The following is a 23,334-nucleotide window of genomic DNA, read 5'->3' as shown; positions in this document are numbered from 1 at the left end:
CTCAGCAACATCCGTTGGTCAGACATCGCTGCTGACATGCCCTCCATGTACGACACCATCTGTGTCAGCAGTCTGGTGTGGCCATGGAGGACATTAAGCAGCGATGTCTGACCAACCTGCAACTGCCGCAGGATGTCCACAGACTCGGCATTGACGGCAGCAGGGGAGACAGGGGCAGTGGGTGCGGTACCTGGCACGAAAGAGACATGTGGTCGCCTAGCAGAGACAGAAGGGACCCGAGCAAGTGGGAGGGCGGTGATAGGAATGGAGGGGGCGGCAAGAGATGTACTGCTGCTTTCAGCTGTGGGAGCTGCCTCCGCCCCCTCTGGGAGCTCAGCCTCGGACCCATCAGCGTCATAGTCGGTGTTGGGACTGGACAGGTCCTCCGCCTGACTCCCCTCGCCCTCTGTGCCACTTTCTGCGCCAGACTCCCCAGCACTGGTGGCACCGGTGCTGGATCCCTCCTCCACGTCCGTGCCGGTGTCTCCCTCGGTGTCCCCCAACAATGCTGTGGGCAAGGTGAAGAGACAGGAAATAATCAGACACCTGTACATATGACACATGAGTCCAAACTACAGAGGTCACAGTGCATAGCATGAAAAGCATCATGAGTAACATCTACAATACTACGCACATATGTAGGCGATGCACTACACAGTTGGTTGAGCCACCATGCGACTTTGAAACAATGGAGAGCATGACACAACAGCAAAGAACTTGATATCGAATTATACAGAGAAGCTAGTGTCTGTGTAGAGTCGAGCACAGCATCTGGACCACACACCGTTGGCAAAAATGGATGAGCAGGAACCATGTCTTTTAACTTTTGACACATGTTGCAAAGCACAGACATTAAACCCTGCACAACATGACTGGGTCAATACTTGTTGAGTGTCTGTTCCGACTATCATCACACACAGGCCAGACCTGGCAAGGAGACATATGCTTTGGACATGTAGGCCTTGCCCGCACAACCCCCCCCCCCTACCTGAGATAATGTGATTGAGACAGAGGAAGGACTTACACCTCTTAATCAGGGATCACATTAATGGGCTCCATTAAAGCCTAATTGCACTCTAACTACCCCTCGTGGGGCTGACCACACATATTAATGACAAACAACCATCATTAGATAGTTGTACACAGACACACATGCACTGGCCAGTGTGAGGATGCACAAGCCACATTGAGTCACCCTGTACAGTGTACACCTGTAGCACACTTTACGTAAATACAAATGAGGCCAGGGTACAATGCCACAGAGGCCAACCTATGCTGAAGACACTGAGAATGTCCACAGTGTTGGATGACACACATGATTCCTAGGAAAAGGTGTCTCAGGGGACTGTAGTGGCCACATTGCTCCATGGTCCTGGATAGATCTGACTGCAACAGGAGCAACCGTCCCCGCACTATGCATATCTCCCCCTCATGCACATCATGTCTGAGGCCACAACATCGGTCATGCATGCTGCAAAGCAGTTCATTTTAAGCCTCACACTCCTATGTTGAGACTCTGCATCAGTGTCAACAATCATGGACCCCCAAATGACTGAACTGGACAGGGCACAGGCAAGGTCCCAACACATGTCACAGACCACCCCCACACATGATGCTGCAAGCATTGGGCACTTGGATTAACTGCCAGCCTAGATTACCTTGTGCAAGAGTGACTACACACAGACCAGGGAACACATGTCAAGGAGGGGAAGGGAGGAAGAACAGAACTGGTTGACTTTGGGGAACAGGATATGCACTGCACATTTAAACCCTGGCAGTGTATCCAGGCGACTGAGCACTTCCAAAAGCTGGTGACACACAACAAACACACATGTACCTACCCCCTTCCTGCTGCTGCTTCTCCTGTAGCCGCCTATCCATGTCAGGGAAGACCACCGCCAGGACACGCTTCATTTGGTGGGTCAGGCGCCGGCGCCCGCGGTTCTTGCCCTCTGGTGAGTCCCCCAGCAGGACCCGGGCGATCCTCCTGGTCCAGCACCGGATATCCTGCCAGCGTTTCCTCACGTGGACCAGGCGCCGACTGCGACCCTCCACCGACCTCACGGCCCTGACGGCCCGCTTCCAAATCTCCCCCTTGGCGTAGGTGGCTACCTGTGAGGATGACAAAGTGAGACAACATCAATACACCTGCTCCATGTCACAGAGACACACATCAGAACAATTGGGCTTGTTTGAACAGGGCATAGTATGCAGCAAACTCATTGCACCTTTGGCATAGGGACATTATCCTCTGGGGAAGGCCAAATGCTCTACGTGGCATTTAAAGTACACAGGTGGCATGAGGGTGCGAGAGAATCAATGATCAAGGCTCACACTGTGCATCACAAGCAACACCAGGATAATGGACAGCACCTCAAAGCAGTCACATGCCCCAGGCCACTGACGCAACCTCAGCGGAGTACACAGACACACACAGGCACAGGACAATCACCTGCCATTGGCAACTGCGGGTACAAACATCACTCTGCACATGTGCCACTTGACTGGGGGGAGTCACAGGTGTGGGCCTAGCTCAGCACACCAGACATACTGCACGGCTCCCTGCTCTCATCAGATGGGTAGGGCGTATGCATCCTCCATGCAGCTGGGGTGCAACACTCCACATAGACACTCACCCAAATGACAGGGGACTTACACACACACACCAATGTCCAGGGGCCGTACACATCATTTGGACACTATCACCACAGGTACACTCAACTCACATACATCTGTGGGTACAGTCACCTGTCACACTGGGGGGACCACAGAATCACATCAGGACTATGGAAACAACATTCCCAAGGGGATTAGCCAGGCTGAATGTGGCATGCACCATGCAGTGATTGTCACAGTAAGCACAATGCAAGTGAGGAGTGCAGATATGAACCACATCAGGCTCTGCATGGGAGACATAAGGCATTCCCCCCCTGGGACCCACCATGAACAACATTGCATGTCTGTCACACCTGGACACAATGCCAGAAGTGACAGACACAAAAAAGGGGCACAGTCACAGCTAGTGGAGTCAGCACTCACCTGCTCCCCTGGTCTCCCATATAGGCAGGGGTACTGTGGGAGGATGACGTCCAGCAACGCCTCATTCTCCTCTTGGGTGAATGGCTGGGCCCTCTCCACAGACCTGGACATGGTGCCAGAGGAATCACGAGCAGCAGCAGTGGTGTGGAATGAAAGGTTGTGCAGGCAAGTGCTCTCTCATGGGTCCTGGCTGCCTTATATCTCCCTTGCTGGGCTGTTTCATTTATAGGAGTACAGAGTGATTGGTCAATCTCATTTGCATCCTACGTTTCCTCCAATCCCTTTAAACCTACCGCAGCGAGGGCCTTTGCATGGTTCAAAATTTGAGCATGATCTCAAGTCAACAACCACTTTGCAACATAGTATATTGTCTCCAACCGACTTTTGCTGGCCACATGATGCAAAAATTTGAACTGGAAACTCGGTCTCCATGACAACCAGCATGCATTTAGGCCCTTATACTTGTCCCTCATGTGTCCCCTATGTAATTCACTATCCACACACAGGTACGGTGCGTTCCACACGTACCCCTAGGGCACCACTACTCCAGTGATACGGTCCGTACCCGCGTGTGTAGGGCCCGTATCACTTCGGTAGTGTTGCCGTAGGCGTACGCCATAGAGATACGGCTCGTACCCACGTATGTACGGCCTGTATCTCTGTGGCGTACGCCTACGGCAACACTACCATAGTGCTACGGGCCCTACACACGCGGGTACGGCCTAGGGTAGTGTTGCCGTAGGCGTACGCCATAGAGACACGGCTCGTAACGGTGTATGTACGGCCCGTAGCACTATGGCGTACGCCTACGGCAACACTACCCTAGTGCTACGGGCCGTACCCGCATGTGTCGGGCCCGTAGCACTATGGTAGTGTTGCCGTAGGCGTACGCCATAGTGCTACGGGCTGTACATACGCGGGTATGAGCCATATCTCTATGGCGTACGCCTACGGCAACACTACCCTAGTGCTACGGGCCGTACCCGCGTGTGTAGGGCCCGTAGCACTAGGGTAGTGCTGCCATAGGCGTACGCCATAGTGCTACGGGGCGTACATACGCAGGTACGAGCCGTATCTCTATGGCGTACACCTACGGCAACACTACCCTAGTGCTACGGGCCATACCCGCGTGTGTAGGGCCCGTAGCACTATGGTAGTGTTGCCGTAGGCGTACGCCATAGTGCTACGGGCCGTACATACGTGGGTACGAGCCGTATCTCTATGGCGTACGCCTACGACAACACTACCCTAGTGCTATGGGCCGTACCCGCGTGTGTAGGGCCCGTAGCACTAGGGTAGTGTTGCCATAGGCGTACGCCATAGTGCTACGGGCCGTACACACGCAGGTACGAGCCGTATCTCTATGGCGTACGGCTATGCCAACACTAACATGGGGATAGGACCAGTGTGTACACGTACGTGTGTACGGTCCTTGCACACACGCATACTCCTACCCAAACCCCATATTGTGATACGACCGTACAAACGCCCTCAGAGCGTGTGTATGATGCGTTTCACAGCTTACACTGGTGATAGGAGGCACACAGGAAAGGAATGGAGGTGTATGACTCGCACAATGATGGACATCAAGTCATTGTCAGTGCAGTGCATCATGTGTAGGACCTAGGTGTGTCAGGCAGTGAGCTGGCACATGTCTCCTCATGTTTTAACCCAATAGTTGTGTGATGACCTGTGTACACATGTCATGTGTGATGGGGCACCATGTGGCGCACTTCCCCTTCACACATTTTACATGTGTGCATGTATTTCAAACTTGTCAAGCACTGCATCACTTGGATGGTACAGTCCCAAACACCCGCAAATGTCCCCTGATGCCAGGTACACGGATGATGACACCTGACATCTCACTACCAGCGTGCCACGATGTGACTATGTCATGTGTGTGTCATGTGTTCCCATGATCTTGCTGTTGGTGTTCCGTCAACGGCATTTGCTGTAGCTGCATCCAACATGTGTCTGTGTGTAGATGCCCTTGTCACACTATTACGCACACTAGGACACATGTGGAATAACACGTGACGTGTGTCTGTATGCATCTAACAGGGACTTGCGAGCTTAGGACATATCTGCGTAGTCTCAATGTCTGTGTGATCATATTTGACATGTACCCCTTCATGGCAAGGTGTGTGGTCTGTCCTTTTTCCATTACATGTGACCTGTGCGTCTAGCTTGCCGGCAGCTGTCTGTATGAGATGACATCCTTCAAATGCACATATGTGGATGTATGTCACTCCTGTAATGTGTCTGGCTGTTCACTCACACTGGCCCACAGCTACTTTCATGGCATGTCATGTAGTCCTTGACAATCCATGTTTGTAGCTGGCTCTTGGTAGGAGTAGCACCTGGCTGGCATACGTGTGCAGGATGTATTGCACAGACCAGACTCTGTATGTGGCATATGTGTATTAGCTGTTGAACATGTGCTCAGTTCATTGACATTGGTGTAGTAATGTACTCAATCTTCGTTATTCCTTCCTATTTTCTGCAGGGCACCGCCTCTCCCCCAACCAATGCCAGACGTGGCTGCCATGAGGGAACATGACTGCATACGCCGCTACCGATTCCCCCAACGGTTAATTGTGGACCTGACAAACAGGCTGGCAACACACCTCCAACCGCGACACAGTTATCCGACTGCGCTGACCCCCAAGATGAAGGTGATGGCAGCCCTACATTTCTTTGCCACCGGTACGTTTCAATTGACCATTGCCGATGTGGGTGGCATGTCTCAGACCATGTTCAGCCGTGTCCTGCATGATGTTTTGGAAGCCATGTTGGAGCACCTCGATGAATTCATCCATTTTTCAACTCGTGAACAGTTGACAGGTATCAAGGGTGAGTTCTATGCCCTGGGAGGGATGCCCCATGTAATTGGGTCCATTGATGGGACACATGTGGCTTTGGTACCACAACAGGCACAGGAGGTAGCCTTCCGTAACCGTAAACATTACCACTCCATTAATGCCCTTGTGGTGTGTCTTGCTAACATGGTGATTTCCCATGTCTCTGCACGTTTTCCAAGGTCAGCACACGATGCCTACATCATGAGGCGTAGCAGGGTGCCAGAAATGATGCTGCAGCTGCACAATGAACGAGCATGTCTTGTTGGTGAGTAGACTCTGTTTGTCCAGTATTCAGCATTATCTTAGTATGTGACGGCATCTCCTGACCCACTTCTTTACATGATGTTTCCATGTAGGGGACTCTGGCTATCCCAACATGCCATGGCTGGTGACGCCTCTCCGCAACCCGAGAACAGCTGCAGATCACCGTTACAACAACGCCCATGGGCAGACCAGGCGAATGATTGAGAGGACATTTGGCCTCCTGAAGAGCCGATTCCGGTGCCTCCACAAGACCGGCGGGTCCCTCCCATATGCACCGGTGAAGGTCTGCAAAATCTTCCTCGTGTGCTGCATGCTGCACAACATGGCAGTGGAGAAAGCTGTGCCACTCATCCTGGATCCCGATGAGCAGGAACATCCACCCGTGGAGGATGATGGCCTTGGTCACGAGGCAAGTGAGGAGGAGGAGGAGGAGGAGGAGGAGGAGGACATCCGGAGTCAGCTCATACGCAACTTCTTCTCATAATGGTGAGTCCCTGGGTCTGAGTGGGCACGCTTTGAGCCTTGTGTGGCATGTGTTGCAATGTGTGTGTCCAGCTGACTGTATGCTAAGTGACTTTGAGGTGTGTGCTGATGTGTCACTCGAGTGCTGATGTCATTCCACACATTATAGCTGACACACTCAATTTACAACTGGCATGGTGTCAACCTTATTCATGTAGAGTACATGACCATGCATGCGGATGACTTTTTTTCCTGACTTCTTGTGTGTCTCTCATCCCCAGGTATTTGCGCATGCTGTCTGCTCGTGGCATCGTTGTGCTCCTGCTATTCCTCATGAGTAATGCAACGTGTGCTGAATCAGCGTTACATGCACGGACATCGTGAAAATTCTCCTTTGAGTAAGAATTGCAGCAAGGCTTTTTGGGTGTGGTAGTTGTTTGTAATGTGTGGGCACTGCTCCTGTGCAGGTTATGTTACTATGCATACAAGTCGACTCACCATGGGGCACATGATATGTGGCATGACTCACATGAATTGATAGTCACACTTCGTGACAGTCATCTGTTATGGGATTGTGGTTTGTGATGAAGGCATCAATGTGTGTACAACTTCCCTCTGAAACATACGGGAGGCTACGGGTGGACATATTGCGGGACATCCCCATATGATGCTCAATGGGGAATTGCAGCCTCTCCTGTGCAGCAGGGGCTGTTTGGCTCAACCCCTTCACTTGTGTGCCAGTACAATGGATTTTCAGCATCTGTGGTGCAAAGGGGGTGTCCGGTGTAGGTTCCACATGTTAATCCAATAGACCTGTGAGTCTGTTAATGTTGATGCTTTTGCATAGGTGTAAGCCTGAGTAATAAAGGTGTTCCTCAGCCTCCAAGGTGCCTCATCCTTGTCAATGCAGGTCTCTTGCCACTGTGCATGCGGCATCTCTGGCATGGTTGTCAAGGATTGTGCATATGAGTCTATGTGTAGATTAGCAACCTGCATGCTGTTCTTCATGTATTTGATTCTCTATTGTGCATGATGTCCATGGCTGTGTATGTGTTTTGGCATTTTAGTCCCCCCCACGGGCCGTCAACACCTTCTGGGGTGTGTTTCCTGTGCGCAGCTCGGCCTTCAGTTTCATGATCCGGTGTCAGTCATCTTTGGTGATTGTGCATACTTTGTCTCTGGGTGTGCCATTGCAAACCGGTTACTCCTTCCTTGACATACACCTGTTGCAGTAGTCCTTTCTGACATCCTAGTCTTTGTGTGGATATTGTGGCATAATTCCCAGGACATGCCGCCTGCTGTTGCAGCCACTGCAGCAAGGGCACACGAAGTTTCCAGATTTGGCAACACACACACATCAAAGGTGCTCCTCCCTTCCTCCCTCAACACATTAATTTGGCTGTCTTCGGCTTGACTGTGCCACAGTTGCGGCCACGCGGTACCAAAGGCTGGACCGTCTGCACATGCAACGTGCACATTGCATGACCCTCATGTCCATGCATGACCCACATCACACTACAGTGTGATGTTGCAGCCACCCTCCAAGCAAGGTCCATCCACACATCTCCCGCCTGCTCTCAGGCATGCACTGAGCGCACACACAACACCTTTGCATGGTGAGTGTGCAACTCCGACTGCCTACACAGCGCTGCCACGCCTTCCAGGACCTGTCACACCCACCAGGTCATGTCCCTCCTACTCCCCACCGGATCTGTACCCCTGCAAGGCCATGGGAGTGGGACTCAAGGCTTCTGCATGTAGTATGCTTTCGTCGTGAGGCACATTTTTCATCTTTCAGCGTGTCAATCTACAATGTGTCCAGGACCCCCCTATCCACCATCACATGCGCACACACCCTCATCATCAACTCGTATGCCTTTGACAGCCAGGCGCTCCTCACCCTCACCAAGGACGCAGACATTGCCAGTTCCAATATTCAAGATTGCATGGGATCCATAGATGAATGGCAGAACAGCAGCCACCTGAGGCTGGACTTGTACAGGACTGAGGTCAACATCTGAGGATTGTCCCCTTACAGCTGGCTCAACTGCTTGTGTCCCACCCACAGAGGCCCCGCACAGGCACCCAGTGTCCACGCACACAAGATGTTGTGCATCATGGATTGCTTGCTCTAATTTGCCATGGTAATCACCAGCATCTGTACCTCACACTGCAACACCGTCAGCATTATGCACATGATCCCCAGATAGATCCACTCCAAGGTAAGACGGACCATCCCCCAGGTCCACGACAACATCCGTGTCAAATACTGCCCTGCCCTCTACGGAGCAGCCACATCCAAAATCCAGGGACACTTGTCCACATCCAGGCTGCATCTGCACACCTCAGCGTCAACATACCGCGCCCCAGCCACATCATGTCCAGCAGAGATAGCTGCAATGGATCACTGTGTGCTGCAGGATGACCTTCAGACTCCTCACCCACACTCAGGAGGCAGGCCACAACCCTGACCCAAAACCAACCTTGTACCACTGTCATCCGAGACCCCGTAGTGCCATCTCCGTGCATCTAACCTTGACCTGGCCACCATTCTTCTGATCCACCGTACTCCTGCATGCAGGACATAGTTCTCCCACCTGGGTACACATACCTGGGACTCCCTCCCCGGGAACCGCCAAATGAGGCATGACCTCTACGCCTTAATGTTACTCTTCCAAATAGGTGGGTCCTCACAGTTTCCCTAGCACCCCCTCAGCAGCTTGAGGCCATCACAGGTGAATATTGTGCTCCATGTCTGCATTGAATGATACATTGTGACCCATGTGTGTCCTGTACCAGACTCCGTTCCCAGGGTATGGATTTGTGGAGTTAGTTCAACACTCAGGCATAGTTTGACATTTACACACACATATGTTGGTGAATAATGCCAAATGACAGCAACATCTCATGACAAACTTAAGTATTTATTTTTGGTGGGGTAAGTCTTTTGGTGGATGAAGTAAGGTGCTCTACCGGGTGCATAGAATCCAAAGTTCACAGGGGGAGATGGCATCCTTGTCAGTTGGAGTCATCAGAGTCCAGACCACATTGTTGGTCATCATTGGTCAGACTGTGACCAGCAAGTCCATGTGGCAGAGAATGTCATTGGGTGAGGTGGTGCTGTTGCGCCAGAGGGCCAGGTGCCAGGCCAGGTGACCTGGGAGATGTGGATGGTCCGCTGACTCTCACGGTCTTTTCCGTGGACGACCCACCTTCCTCCGGCGACCCTCAGATGCAGGCCTTGACGATGTCTGTGATGCTCCGTCGGAGGAATCCTCCTCCTCCTCCTCCCTCCCTGTGGCTGGTGCTGGTCTTCGCCTGGTGTCACAGGGAGGGTTGCCCATGTTGTCGGCAATCCGACGGAGTGAACGGCTCATGTACGTTTGCACCGCCAGGAGCTCAGCCAGTCTTGCCTCCATCCGTCCTTGGTGTTGTTGTTGACTGGCATGTTGCTCGGCCTGCAGGTTCTTAATCTCGTTGAGGGTCGCCACTACCTGGCTGATGCCCCTGGTGTCATGCCGGTATGTGTCCAGGATGTGGCGCATGTGTGCTATACCGGTTCCCTCAGCTGGCTGGTCAGGTTCTCGCCTCCGCATGCCTCCACTCCCACCACCCCTGCTCACACGAGCCGGGCCTGCCATTGTGGGCACATCGGGTCTACGGGACCCCTGAGGGATGGCATTAGCGTGGTCGTCTGCCTCCTCCTGGGTGCCCGGAGAACCTTGTCCCTCCTGGTCAGACTGGCTGTGTTCGGTGCGAGCAGGGCTCCTGGGTGTCTCCTGGGATGTGGCAGGAATGGGGGTGGTGGTTGGCACAGATGTACCTGACGCAGGTGCTGCAGGGGCTTGGGCACCAGAGGGGCCAGGTTGGTCGGGGTCATCCACGGAGTGGTGAGAGTCGTCGCTGCCGGTGGGGTCATCTTCACGCTGAGCCTGGGACTGTGATTGTTCCCCCCCATTGTTCGGGGGAGGTCGATGACGTTGCCCTGTGTGTGAGAGAGAGACAATGTTAATGCTGTTTCATGCCACATCCATGTTTCATACATATTCAAGTAGTCACAGTTCCTCCAGGTGGTTGGATGTGCCTAGCATTCCTCTCAATGTCCACTTGGGGATGGGTATGTTGCGAGGGACAGATTGGTATGTGCTCCTGAGTGTTTGCCAGTAGTTTTTTTGCTGGGATGCTGATTTGGCTATGGATTGGTCTTGTTGTGTCACATGTCAATTGTGAGAGTGGGTAAATCCGTTGCCTGCCCTGGGGGTGTGTGCTTGTGTGAGGGGGGTGTGTGACCAGGCCTGTTGTTGTGTGTACTGTGATTTGTCATTGGGTCTCCCAGGTGATGTGTCTGTCCCCTCATGGTGCATGCTGGCATGACAGTGTATGTGAGTTCCTGTGCTGGGTATGTGAGCTAGTGGAGTTGTTGTTTGAGTGTACAGTGGTCACAGGAGGGTCTTGTGCTGCCTACAGCAGGGCCACGTGTCAGCTACCTTGTCATTACTTTGCCAGTCCCTGTGCATTGGGCATGGTGCATGGGTATGTACCTAGGCCATATGAGCTGTGGGCATTGGTGTCTGGTTCTGAGTTGCACAATGTGTTGTGTGAGCCCCACCCTCCCAGCATCCCGGACATCCAGTCTTGGGTTTGTGGTTGGTGTGGCCTGGGACATGGCATTGCCTTTATTTGTGAATGGGGCATGGAGACGTTAGTGGCATGAGTGTGGTTTTTAGGGTGTGGTTGTGTGCGGTGAGGGCCTGGGGGTAGGTGCGTGCATTTGTTGTAGTTGGGGTGTGGATGGCATTCCCCCCATGTTACGTGAGTTGTTTGTGTACTCACCAGGCTCTGCGACTCCTTCGACTCCGTGTACTCCCACCGGCGGAAGCGTGCCCATCACCTTCTCCTCCCAGGGATGGTAATGTACGGGTCTGCAGGGCAGTCCACCTCCAGTGATGTTACTCTGGGCGTGTTCCTCGTTCATTTTCCCCTTGACTGCCCTGCGCAGATCGTACCACCTGGCTTGGCATTCATGCCTGGTCCTTCGGATGGGCGCAACAGCATTCACCTTATCGACGATCCTCTGCCACAGGCTGGTTTTTTGGGCTATGCTGGTCTGTCTGACCAATGTTCCAAACAGCTGTGGCTCGACTCTGATGACTTTTTGACAAGGAGCTCCAGCTCCGCCGTAGTGAACTTTGGATTCTTGTCAGTGGGCATGGTATGGGGTGTGGGTGTGGATGGTTGTTGGTGTGTGGGTGTGAATGTGAGGGTGTGTGTGTGAAGGTGAAAAGGGGGTGTTTGTGAAGGAGGTTGTGTGAAGGTGTGTAACTGAAGGTGTAGTTTAGGTGTGAGTAAGGTGCGAGTAAGGTGCAGTTGTTTGTCTGTGGTGTCTGTGAGCAGTGGGTCTGTTGCAATGGCTCATGGGTTGTGTGTGTGGGCCCTTTTTATTGGTCCAATTTTTGGGTGTGGCTGTGTTTGAATTTGTGGTGGGTGTGTTATAAGAGGTGGTTGTGATTTGGTCCTCTGTTTGGCAGTTTGGATGTGGCAGGTCAGTCATAGAGATGTATTTTGTCATGTTGACGTGTTTTGTGGTGTTGTGCGAGTCGAATTGACCCTCCTTGTGCTGTTTTACTGTGTCCTGGTTCTGTACGAGTCTTTTTCGCGTAGGTACGGTCCGTACATACGCGATGCTGGGTGAGGGTGCTGGGGTACGGTGTTGGGGTGCGGCACGTACAGGTGCGGGCTGTGCTACTGTGTTGGGGTACGGTGCGTACAGGTGCGGGCTGTGCTACGGTGTTGGGGTACGGTGCGTACAGGTGCGGGGCTGTGCTAGGGTGTTGGGGTACGGGGCGTACAGGTGCGGGGCTGTGCTACGGTGTTGGGGTGCGGCGCGTACAGGTGCGGGCTGTGCTATGGTGTTGGGGTACGGTGCGTACAGGTGCGGGTTGTGCTACGGTGTTGGGGTACGGTGCGTACAGGTGCGGGCTGTGCTAGGGTGTTGGGGTACGGTGCGTACAGGTGCGGGGCTGTGCTACGGTGTTGGGGTGTGGTGCGTACAGGTGCGGGCTGTGCTAGGGTGTTGGGGTGCAGTGCGTACAGGTGCGGGCTGTGCTACGGTGTTGGGGTGCGGCGCATACAGGTGCGGGGCTGTGCTACGGTGTTGGGGTGCGGCGCGTACAGGTGCGGGCAGTGCTACGGTGTTGGGGTACGGTGCGTACAGGTGTGGGGCTGTGCTACAGTGTTGGGTTGTGGCACGTACAGGTGCGGGACTGTGCTAGGGTGTTGGGGTGCGGCGCGTACAGGTGCGGGCTGTGCTACAGTGTTGGGGTATGGTGCGTACAGGTGCGGGCTGTGCTACGGTGTTGGGGTGCGGCGCGTACAGGTGCGGGGCTGTGCTACGGTGTTGGGGTGTGGCACGTACTGGTGCGGGCTGGGCTACGGTGTTGGGGTACGGTGCGGAGGGGGGTACGGTGCTGATGTACGGGGGTACGGTGCTGACATGTGCGGGGTGAAGGGGGCTGTACAACTCGTATTCGGGCACAAATTTACCCGTGTACATGTAGGCTACAGCGTTCGCTCCATACGGGGCCTTTTACATGCGGTTGTGTATTCGGACGGGCGGTACGGATCGTACTAGCGCGCTCGGACTTCTGTTTTACGATTTGCACGTAAAAATGTCCGGCTCCCTATCGGACACTTTTCCCGACGCTATTCGGACGTAAAATTTTACGGCTCCCTCTCGGACCATTTTCCCGACGCAATTCGGATGTATTTTTCACGTACGAATCGTACTTCGCAGTTTGTACGGTACGTGTACGATTCGTACGTATAATAATACGGATACGAGTCGGACGGTAAATTTTTTTAACGGATTGGAATTGGCACCCATATGTTTAATTGATAATTTATTATGTAAATTGTGCAATTTTTATAATTTGTAAGATATATTTTAGGTGTGGGTTGTTGGGTTTTTAGGGGTACAGGGTGGAAAGTTAATTAAGAAATGATTGATAACTAATAAAAAAGATTACTAATAATTATTTAATCAATAATTATGTAAATAGAGAAATTATCATATTTGCTAAGTTATATTTTAGGTGTGTGCTGTTTAGTTTGTAGAGGTATAGATTGGGAAGTTATTTAAGTAATAATAACATTGAATGTATTTATTTATTTATTAAAAATTGTCTGTTTGTTACATAATAGGTTAATTGTGTTTTGATTTTTAATTTCAATTGCATTTTAATTGTTGGCTGTTAATATCGTATGAACATAGTGTAGTATTTTAATTACATTAAAATGATTTGTTTTAATTGATAATTATTAAAAAGTGTAATAATTATATAAGTAGTTTAATTTTTGTAAAAATTTAAACAAATACTTTTTAAGATTAAATATTTAATAGAGTTGTTAAAGTATCTAATTTGTTTGAAGTGAACAAATCTATCTATACTGTTGCAACAACTGGAGTGGGAATAGTAGTACATTTTACCCCTCCTGAGTTCAACACTTTGCCTACTGTTACATAAACTGGAGTGGGAGTAGTAAATTTGACCCCTCCTGAGTCCAACACTTCCCCTACTGTTGCACCGACTTGAGTGGGAATAGTAGATTTACTCCACTTGAGTCCAATGCTTTCTCTACTGTTGCACAGTCTGGAGTGGAATAGTATATTTTACTCCTCCTGAGTCCAACGCTTCCCCTACTGTTGGACACACTGGATTGGGAATAGAAAAAGTTACCCCTCCTGAGTCAAACAATTTCCCTACTGTTGCACTGACTGGAGTGGGAATAGTACATTTTACCCCTCATGAGTCCAGCGCTTTCCCGACTGTTTCACCAACTGGAGTGGTGATAGTAGATGTTACCCCTCCTGAGTCCAATGATTTCCCTACTGTTGCACAGACTGCAGTAGGGACAGTACATTTTACACCTTGCGAGTCGAACACTTTCCCTACTGTTGCACAGATTGAAGTGCGAATAGTAAATTTTACCCCTCCTGAGTCCAATGCTTTCCCTACTGTTGAACTGACTGGAGTAGGAATAGTAAGTTTTACCCTTCCTGAGTATAACGCTTTCTCTACTTTTGTATAAATTGGAGTGGGAATAGTATATTTAATATATATTTAATATATATATAGTTAATTTTTTATATTAATATTGTTTAAATATATTATTTTGTGTTTGTGTAGTTAATTTAATATTTTAAATAGGTATAAATGTATGATTTATGTAATTTTTAAGATATTTTTAGTGAAACATATTTTTATATATTGTGTACTTTTTATGTATAATTAAATTGGAAATATTTTAACATTTTTTGCAGTTTATTTGTTGTACTTTTTATTTTATATGTATGTATGTGTATATATATATATGTGCACAAGCCCAGGAGGTGGGCGAAACGCATCATCTTGCCAGGTACAGCGTGATTGAATAAAGGAAATATGGAGCACTCAACTGGTGACGTGTCCCGTTTTCAGCCGATAGCTGAGGGAGCTTAGAGTTGATATATATATACCTTTTAGGTAGTTATAGTTAGGACCTTGTTTCAATTCATAAAGCATTTTTTCTTTTGCGAATATCTTTTGTGCTGTTTGATGAATATTCGCAAAATTGTCAAAACTAATGGCCCGCTCAATTAATCTGCAATGTTGAAAGTTTCGGGGTGATTCGTAAAGCGGGGGCCAAGAAAAAAGGGGGGGTCCCAAAACGCATATTCTCCATGTTAATTTCCATAGGAAACTGTTGACACAGCTACAGCCCGAACTGCTGAACCGAATTACACCAAATTTGTCAGAAAGGTAGCCCTTGGTCCAGAGTGCACTTGTTTTGTTAAATGGTGTAAATCCATTTATTAGTTCCTGAGAAATGTAAACATTTCTCAGATATACAATTGTGGCCGCAGAGGATCTGCAAACCCTCCCGATCTCGTGCCTGAGGTCTGATTGGCTGCCAACAATTCCAACCAGGAAGTGCTGGCAGCCATCTTGGGACTCAAATGAACCAATTCACAAAAAAACAGGTTAAAAAAACGATAAGAATTAAGAAAAGGGGGCAGGGAAGATACACCCTGACCCCCTAGGCCTGCTCAACGGGTCCCACAGGGACCCAGAGGGCCAAAAAAAGCATTTTTAAAAAACAACATTGACAGGATTCGCACTGGGTGCACGAATCTGGCAGAAAAAATTAAATAAATGAAGCGCGGGCTCCTGCACGTCATTTAATTAAGCCCCCGGGTGGGCCAGGTCCTGGGGCAATGCCTAATATAATGATGCAGGGGCCTGGGCCCCCTCTGCCCTGGGGACTGCCACCTCCATGGGGCATTTTATTTCCAAAAAAATCATGGGGGGCTCCTCCCCAGGGCCTTAATTATTTATGGGCAGGGGGGCCTCGCGGTCCCCTAAGCCCCGGGGACTGCCCCCTTCCCAGGCTTTTGACTTATTAAATGAAGTGTGAGGTGGCTCCTGCCCACCCACACTGCCCCGGGGGCCACCATCTTTCCGGGGCACTAATTATTTAAATGCGGGGGTCCGTTATGGACCCCCGGGATCACCACCTCCACGGGGCAACACACATGTTGGAGGGAGGCCCCCTTGTGCAGCCTTCCATGGCCCTGAGGACCGCCACCCCCCCCCCAGGGCCGGCTCCAGCAATGTCCAGGGGTGCATACCCCCGGGACATTGCAGTGTACTAAGACATGGCAGAATCACTGCTCCCACCATGTCATAGCAAACTTCCATGAAGCGAAGCAGAATTGCTTTTGGGCATTGGGGCTCCCCCCACGGTCCCCAAAGTGAGGCCAAGCCACAGGGGATGGGGTCCCCAGGGCCCAAAATGGACAAGGTAGGGGGGGCCGCACAGGCTCCCTACCCATTTTAAAAAAAAGACAAAATAAAGGATTGGGCATGCCCCGGGGATGGGGTCCCCGGGGCCCCAAATAGCCCAGGTAGTGGGGCCACACAGGCCCCTCTAACCATTTAAAAAATAAATAAATAAAGGCTTGGCTATGCCCCGGGGATTTGGTCCTGGGGCTATATTTGCCATGCGGCCCCCCTCCAAAATGTTTAAAAAAAGAAATAAAAAAAGGCTGGTCCCTAGGGAGAGGGTCCCCGGGCCGGAAATCTGCCCCCTCCCCTTTAAAAAAATTAATAAACAAAGGCCTAGCCCTGGGAAGGGGGGGCCACACAGCCCCCTTGCTAAAATAAAAAAAGATACCGGTAACTCACCGGAGGCCCCGTCCCCTCCCTGCACAACTCTGCAAACGCACCTCCTGGCGTGCTCTGAATTGGGGAATGATGTCCCCTTTACTGGTGAGGGTTCTTAGGAGCCAACTAGCCCACAGGTACCTCCAGTATGCTCCACAGAGTGGGATTGCTGAGAGGAAGCCACGTCTCTTTTTACACCACTCTGCAAATGCACCTCTTGGTGCACTGCTAGTGGGGTGATGAGGTCCTCTTGTTTCCTGAGGACCTCAGGACTAAAGTGGACTTCATCCCCCAAGCAGAAGTGCGCCAGGAGGCGTGTTTGCAGAGTGGTGTAGAAAAGGAGCGTGGCCTGTGACCACCTCTCAGCAATCCCACTGTGTGGGGTTTACTGGAGGTAACAGGTAGGCTTGAGTGATGTCATGAGTGATGTCACTAACCATGTCATCAGTGATGTAATATGTAACGTCATCAGCAGTGCATTGTGGTGTCGCGAGTTATGGTTAACTCAGCTAACTATAATGGCTGAAATTCTCTGTTGTTGTGCAAGTGAAATGTCATCCTAACTATAACGTCCCTGTAACCTATGGTTTTTTTCTATGTATTTCCAAGGTTTTTCAAATGCTAATTCCTAACTATAACATCTCTGAAACCTGTGGTTTTTCAGTGAATTTCTAAGGTATTTTAAATGCTAATTTCTAACTATAACGTCCCTGAAATCTGTGTTTTTTTCAGTGAATATAGAAATAGATATATATACACTGAAAACAACTAAGGCTACAGGGACGTTATAGTTAGGCTGATATTTCACCTGTACAAAATCTGAGAAATTCAGCAGTTGTAGTTACCTGAGCTAACTATAATTCAAACTCCACAATGCACACACACACATATGTATTTACAGGAGGTGAAGTTGAAAGTGATGTGGTGGAAAGTGATGTGTCGGATGAGGGTACCCCACAACCAACGATCATCCCGAGTAAATCGGCAAATTTTTGGGAGGAGTTTCGTCTAATGAATCTAACGTCAAACCAACAAAATTGGCAAATCGACAGAGGCCGAGGAAGGGGACGAGGACGAGGCTTCACAGGACGCGGCAGAGGAAGAGGCAAAACCTCGCCATCCACAAGCAAACCAGGAGGGGTGGATGGCGGAAAAGTAACGACAACCCCAATGGGAGTGGAAACACGGGGGCAAAAAAGACGAGGAAAATGAATGACTGCAGAAATGTGGTAAATCTTTCCCTACGATCACTGAATACTGCTGAGTTGGAGGTTTTACAATATGGTCTTTCCTTCTGCCCTTCATCTAACTTTTCCTATTCCCAAGAGAGAATTGATTTATTTTACTTTACCCGTAAATTGCGTTTACACAAATGGCACAAATTGAAAGTTAAAAATGTTGCAACTCACAGCACTCATCCTACATGTTTGCCGGTTATTGAAACCATTAATGAAGTTAACACTCTAATTGCTCTGAAGGAATTGGATTATGAGAATGTTGAAATAGGAGCGATTAATGCACAAACATTGGGTTACAAAACTGATTTTAACTGTCCAAACCATTTCAAACCAAAATCTGTTTTTAATCCAACGTTGCCGCCCTGTGGCATTGATATCTTTGAAACCCTGGTAATCAATGACCTCAAAAATCTGGCAAAGAAGAAGAAATGGCTGGGGGACAATTTGACTAAGGATCATAGACTAGCAATCAAGTCCCTACAATCAGACAGAAGTATCGTGATACGCCAGTCAGATAAAGGCGGGAACGTTGTTATTCTAAATGTGCATGATTACATACAAGAAGGGTTGAGACAGGTGAATGATCAAGAGTGCTATGAACAAGTATCAATCAGTGCCATAGATGAATCCAATGTCACATTTCACAACATGCTCAAAGAATGGCATTCGAAGGGAATCTTAGAATGGGATGAGTATTCTTTTCTTTTGAACCGTAATCCCAAAATACCCATTCTTTATTTATTACCTAAATTACATAAAAATCCCATTTCCCCTCCAGGGAGACCTATTGTCTCTTCAATAGGTTGTCTAACAGAGAACACTTCCAAATACATTGATTTCTTTTTGCGTCCATATGTTCAGACTATGCCATCATACTTACAAGACAGCAAAGACTTCCTAAACAAAATCAAAGAGGTCAGATGGGAGGACAGCTTCCTGCTAATTTCCTTGGATGTTTGCAGCTTATACACCTCTATCCTACATATTGATGGGATAGAGGCTTGCAAACAATTCTTGGATACCAGATCGGTCTCATTTTTGGAACATAGTGAGATGGTTTTGAAAAATGATGAAATTTTGTCTGGAGAATAATTTTTTTATCTTTAATGATAAATTTTACAGACAAAAACAAGGGACAGCCATGGGCACCTGTTTTGCTCCCAGCTTTGCTAATCTTTTTATGGGCTGCTGGGAGCAGCAGGTGTCCAGAACGAATGAGTTATACCGCAGCCATGTGAAAATATGGCTGCGGTATATTGATGATTTATTCATCATCTGGGATGGCCCACATGAACTAGCTGAGAATTTCATTTCCAGTCTGAATAAGAATACTAAAAATTTAAAATTGGAGGGAACAATCAACAGCCAGAAAATCCAATTTTTGGACTTGGAAATTGAAGCTGTAAATAACAAGCTATGTTCTCGACTGTACCGTAAGATGACTGCAGGCAACACCTTACTACACGCAGAAAGTAACCATCCCAAAAATTTAATTCGCAGCATTCCGTATGGGGAATTCCTCCGGGCTCGGAGGAATTGCAGTACGGATGCTGATTTAAAAAATGAAAGCGATTGCATGACAAAAAGATTTGTTGAGAGAGGCTACAAATTAAATGTGATTTTAGATGCACTCTCGAAGGCAGATCAGTTCACACAATCTGAACTATTGAAACCAAAGGATAAAGTGCAGATAAATGATGTTCAAACTGTAAGATTCATCTCGACTTTTAATTCTAGCTCTCATGATGTAAGAAGTTGTCTAAATAGACATTGGGGGATTTTGAAAACTGAACCCACATTAGAGGACATTTTAGGAGATGCAGCAATTGTCACCTATAGAAAAGCTAATTCTCTAAAAGACAAACTATGCAGTAATGAGGTACCCAGTAAAAGAGGACCTTATTTGGACGTTCAAGGTTTTTTTACATGCATGTCGTGTAAGGCATGCAAAACTAGTACTAATGTTAAAACAGTGTATTTTCCAGTTTCTGACAGCAATAGACGCATTGAGAAACATTTGACATGCTTGTCAGACTATTGTGTCTATGTGTTGGTATGCCCTTGTCCCAAGAAATATGTGGGCAGCACTATGTTTGCTGCTAAGAAACGCATCTTGGAGCATATGAGGGCAATTCAAAATAAGGATAAATTGTCCCCCATTGCCAGGCACTTTGAGGAGTTCCACAAAAGTAACCGCAATCTTTTAAAGTTTTTTGTCTTAGACCGAATCTTGCCCTCTATGAGAGGTGGCGATAGAATTCGCAAATTACGTCAACTTGAGTCTAGATACATTATGGAACTCGATACCAAGATCCCATTAGGTTTGAATTCAGAGGAAGAATTGTCCTGGCATTTGGGTGACTGAGCTTAACATATGTTAGTTAGGGAACTGAAAGTCCTTTCAGAACTGGGATGTACGTTTTTGATTGCCATTGTAATTATTTCCCCTTGAATACCCTAAGGGTTTTGTAAGACTTTGCTGTTTATAATCGAAATAATCAGGTCTCCATTTCTGATTTCTTAGCGTATGTTCTTAACCTCATGTATTATCTCTTGTTAGGCTGCCAGTAATTTAGCTCTGACCTGCTCTATAGTTAAATCTGTATTAATCCTTTTAGTTGGACAACATCGGCGCTATAATTTTAAGAGGACTAGTCTGATTGAATTTTGTTTTGTTTGCTATCTCCACTCACAATATTCAGGTGATTCCAGACGTAGAATAAAGGATGAAAGAGGCAACGATCAAGATTGAAAGTGATAAAAAGAAGCATAATCACAAGAGTCAGAACAAGCAGCATAGAATTAATTGCTGGCCCACTTGGGCATGATCTTGTTTAAAGATATAGTAATATTTAAGTTGATTTATTGTAGGGTTCTTAGACTCTTGTTACTTAAATTAAGAAGAAGTAATCAAATTGACTGTGTAAATTGGTACTATAATCATATTATGCATTGTAGAAAATGATTATCATAGGGATATTTTCCTTCCAGATATCGGGTCAGGCCAACCACTTGGATAGAATACCCCTTTATTTATTTATTTAAAGTCTGTGGAATATTTACCCACTTGGGTAGGATATGGAGATGATGTCAACTTTTAGGCTTTAGACCTATAACTATGATGTAAATGCATTTTGAGAACAAAGTTTAATGAATTCATAGTGTGTGAATGACATAAAAAAAGAAAATAGAGGATTAAGTAAACCTGTTTATTATTGGTAAATTGCTCACACTGATATGTTTGCAGAAATGTGAATCAATATTTTTGTTCTCGTTACGGTTGTTTTTGAATGGTATAACTTTATTAAGATGGAATTCCAAAGGTAGACAATACAAGTATGTTACCATTCAAAGATGGCCGCTAAAGTCTTATCCATGCACAGATATAAACTGTAGCATGAATTATATAACTTGATTGAGAATGTATTCAGTAACATTATAAGTATGTTACCATTCAAAGATGGCCGCTAAAATTTCAATCAGGCACAGACACAAACTGTAGTCCTCTTTTGATGTTAACGTACGCCAGACTTGCGCAAAGTGCCGATGTCTTTTTCTTTTCGTGTTAATGTATTTAACTGTTGAAATCTAACAGATACTTACCCGTGACCAAGACGATATGTTCGTCGAAACGCGTTGGGTAAAACTTTTGGCTTGAAGCACATTAAAATCTTGTGAAGGAACTTCGGATATGCTGTGTCGTTCTTGGGGAGGAGTGCCTTCGTGTACGAGATACACATGGTGAGACGTTTATGTATTTATATATAAATATACTTTTTTTCACAGAAAAAAGCAAAGGTTGCATGGATGTTATAGTTAGGCTGACATTTCACTTGTACAAAACCAGAAATTACCTGAGCTTACTATAACTCATGACCCCGCAATGCACTGCTTATGACCTCATATATTATATTACTCATGACATGGTCAATGATATTTCAGATGACATCACTGATGACATCTCAAATGACATCACTGATGACGTCTCAAATTACATCACTGATGACATTATCCAGTGATTGTGATTGTTTTCTAAAAGTGTGTTAAACATATGTACTAAGGTAACTTGCTTTGGAATTGCCTCTATGGGTAAGTGAGTGGGTGTGTAAGTGGTGTATAGAAGAGTGACTGGGTATATAACAGACTGTCTACATGAGACAGTGGGTGTGTGAGTTTTTGTATAGGTGAGCGAGTGGGTGTGTCAGTGTGTGTATGAGTAAATTAACGACTGTGTGAGTATCTGTATAGTTGACTGAGTTAGTGTATCAGTGGCTGTAAATGGTGAATGAGAGGGCGTATACGTTGCTGAATGGGTGTTTGAGCAGATACATAGTGTCTGTATGGGCAAGTGACATCATTCAAAAGTGGCTGTCTTGGTGCATCAATGGGTGCATAAGTGGGTGTATGGGTGAGTGAGTGGGTTTATGGGTGGCTGTTTGTGTGAGCGAATGGGTGTTTGAGTGGTTGTATAGGTAAGTAAGTTTGAGAAAGGTTGTATGAGAGAGTATGTGGTTCTCTGATTCACTGTATAGGTGAGTGAGTACGTGTATTTGTATAAGTACAAGTAACTGTGTGGCTTTGTGAGCAGTTGTATAGGTGGGTTAGTGGTTATGTGAGTGACGGTATGGGTGAGTGAGTGTGTGTGAGTAGGTGTATGTTTAACTCATTTACTGTGTCAGTAGCTGTATGGGTGTATGAGTGGATGTGTACATTTTTCTATGTCTCTATGACTGGATCTGTGAGTGGCTGCATTGGTAAGTGAGTAGGTGCATGAGTGGCTGCATGAGTGCTGCATGAGTAGTGCATGAGTGGCTGTATATGTGAGTTAGCAGTTAGCGGTGGCTCTATGGGTGAGTAGATATGTTAGTGGCTGTATGGATGAGTGACGAGATGTGTGAGTGTTTGGGTTCTGTAAATATGTTTTTTAGAGATTGTGTGATGGTGGGTGTATGACATGTTTTATGGGGGTGTAAGTGGGTGTGTCAGTGTTTCTGTTGATGATGTCTTCAGTGATGTCATTTGAGATGTCATCAGTGATGTCATATGACATTTTATCAGTGATGTTATCAGTGATGTCACTGACCATGGCATGAGTGATATAATATGTGAGGTCATAAGCAGAATTCAATAGCCACCATAACATAAAACATTATAACTATATGATTCATTCTAACCATCACACTAGATACATCACTATCTAAATAACTCTATAAAACATTTATCATTCTCTCAATATCTCTATAACAGTGTGTATTAATGATTCAT

This window comes from Triturus cristatus, chromosome 10 (assembly GCF_964204655.1).
Source record: "Triturus cristatus chromosome 10, aTriCri1.1, whole genome shotgun sequence".
NCBI classification, from domain to species: domain Eukaryota; kingdom Metazoa; phylum Chordata; class Amphibia; order Caudata; family Salamandridae; genus Triturus; species Triturus cristatus.
This window is presented reverse-complemented; position numbering follows the sequence as displayed.